Below are 2,776 nucleotides of genomic sequence, written 5' to 3' on the forward strand. Positions count from 1 at the left end.
AAGCTATATATGTTTAGATGAGCCGTGAGTTTGACAAAATTATGGTGTCACAACAATTTTGTCGAAGGCAAAGTTTTTACCAAAATCATAATGGTTCACCACGATTTTGTCAATGCAAACATGAAGTCCATATTCAAGTTGGATTTCTTGAAATATGCCCAGAGATCATAGGAAGAAAAGAAACTTATTAAAGGATGGTCATTAATCTAAATGTTTTTCTAATTTGGTGAATGCGTATATTCCACTCTACATATTGTTTCTTCTTTTCTGATCACACTAGGAAACTCCTTGCAACTTTAATAATACCGTATACAATCAAATCAAATACAATGGAATACCAAATGTCATACTCCATTATCTTCTTCCCTACAAAACAGTATCACTAATCCTCCTTTCACTTCCCATTAACCAGATCAAATAGGCATGACCATAAAAGTCACAAACGGGTCCCTCCATTTATAGGACACCAATTCTCTTAAACTGTAAAAGTAAAACCATGTCATAAGTTGATTACATTATGAGTAATTTGTACACTCTATATCTATAAGTAGCCAACAGGTAAAAAAAATAGAAAGTAGAAAAAGACAAAACAAGCACAACACAATTATCACTACACAAAATCAAAAGTTAAGAGCATGATTTATTTACCTCATCAAATCTCTTAACAAAATTTTATGCACCACCAACTATCTTTCCATCTTGCTGGAAATCACCACCCCTTATTAAGGTATAACTCCACACAAAAAAGATGCATTGGCCTTTCCACTAACTCTCTCATACTTGGATAAAAATCAATTCCAAATACTAAACTATAAACTACAAAAACAAAAACTCCCCCACATTCAATTATTTCCACAGTATGAAACTTTTTCTCCCTACACAGTCCCAAAACCAAACCAAATAAATCCCTCCACAACACACACGTCCCCAACATAAAACCTATACTTCCTAAGCAGAACACATAAACATCAATATCCTATACTTGTCTCCTAAGTCCTATCCTTAAATTTTGCACCAATACAAGCAACCATGGTATTGGTTTTGTTTCTTCTACCATTTCTCTTTCTCACTACCTCAACTTCCATTCTAACCTCATCACCTTCACATAACCTTTCATACCCTCATTTCCAACGCATCAACGTGAAACAAACTATTGCAGAAACAAAGCTAAATTTGAAGCCTTTTCATACAACCAAACAACCCCAAGAAAACCGAAAATCCAACACTGAGTCCATGAATGAAAAATCAGACTCAGTATCAGGAAAACACAAACTGAAGCTACTTCACAGAGATAAAATTTCTGCCTTTAACATTTCCGGTGATCATCTCACCCGTTTCAATGCACGAATGGAGAGAGATTCTAAAAGGGTCACCGCCGTTGTGCGGCGAATCGCCGGTAGCGTCGGGTATGAAACAGAGGAGTTCGGGTCGGGTGTGGTTTCGGGTATGGAGCAAGGAAGTGGAGAGTATTTCGTAAGAATAGGAGTTGGAAGTCCACCAAAAAACCAATACGTGGTTATTGATTCGGGCAGTGACATTATTTGGGTCCAGTGTCAACCATGTACCCAATGTTATCACCAATCCGACCCGGTTTTTAACCCGGGGGATTCTTCATCTTATGCTGGTGTGTCTTGCGGTTCCACCGTATGTAGCCGTGTGGAGAATGCAGGGTGTCATGAAGGGAGGTGCCGTTATGAGGTTTCTTATGGGGATGGGTCCTATACTAAAGGGACACTTGCCCTTGAGACTGTTACATTGGGAGGAACTGTGATCCGAAACGTGGCTATCGGGTGTGGGCATAGGAACCAGGGTATGTTTGTTGGAGCAGCTGGGTTGTTGGGTCTTGGAAGTGGGCCCATGTCTTTTGTAGGCCAATTAGGTGGTCAGACTGGCGGTACATTTAGTTATTGTTTAGTGAGTCGGGGCACTGAATCATCTGGGTCGCTAGAATTTGGACGAGAATCGGTGCCTGTGGGTGCTTCGTGGGTTTCCCTGATTCATAACCCACGGGCTCCGAGTTTTTATTATATCGGGCTTTCGGGTCTTGGAGTTGGGGGGTTGAGGGTTCCTATATCGGAAGATGTTTTTCGGTTAAATGAATTGGGTGAGGGAGGGGTGGTCATGGACACCGGCACTGCCGTGACGAGGTTACCTACGCCGGCTTACAATGCATTTCGGGATGCATTTATTGCTCAAACGACAAACCTACCCAAAACATCAGGAGTATCCATTTTTGACACATGTTATGATTTAAACGGGTTTGTGACGGTTCGGGTTCCAACCATATCATTTTATTTCTCGGGTGGGCCTATATTGACCCTTCCAGCTAGGAACTTCTTAATTCCAGTGGATAGTGTGGGAACTTTTTGCTTTGCATTTGCTCCTTCTTCTTCAGGACTTTCCATCATAGGAAACATCCAGCAAGAAGGGATTGAAATTTCAGTGGATGGAGCTAATGGGTATATGGGATTTGGACCCAATGTATGTTAAGTCATGTGAGTTGGATTTTAGAAGCTCGTCGGGGTTAAAGCAAACCTCAAAGCTAATATATGTCAAGTGTTATTGTAAGCGTGTGTATATTATCATCGTTCTAAGTTTTGTTAGTGTTAGTAATGTAACATAATAATCGTACTATATAGGATAAATGGAATAATAATTAAGCCACATATGTGGTCATGAAATATTAATAGTATAATCCCACTTTTGATTAGCTGCTAAGAGAACATGTAAAGTAAATCTTATGAAAATAGTAGTTTTATTGAGTTTTTGTGCAAAA

At 39.6% G+C, this 2,776-nt stretch overlaps 1 pseudogene across 1 annotated transcript; it reads left to right on the forward strand.

The window, feature by feature from the left end:
• Positions 1-929: 929 nt before the first annotated feature.
• On the forward strand, positions 930-2,776 carry LOC146959318 (protein ASPARTIC PROTEASE IN GUARD CELL 2 pseudogene; annotated as a pseudogene). Its single transcript, XR_015024897.1, has one exon. The product of XR_015024897.1 is annotated as a protein ASPARTIC PROTEASE IN GUARD CELL 2 pseudogene (transcript).

The sequence above is a fragment of the Medicago sativa genome, chromosome 1 (genome assembly GCF_051527215.1).
Source record: "Medicago sativa cultivar Bolivia chromosome 1, Bolivia_mono, whole genome shotgun sequence".
Classification (NCBI taxonomy): domain Eukaryota; kingdom Viridiplantae; phylum Streptophyta; class Magnoliopsida; order Fabales; family Fabaceae; genus Medicago; species Medicago sativa.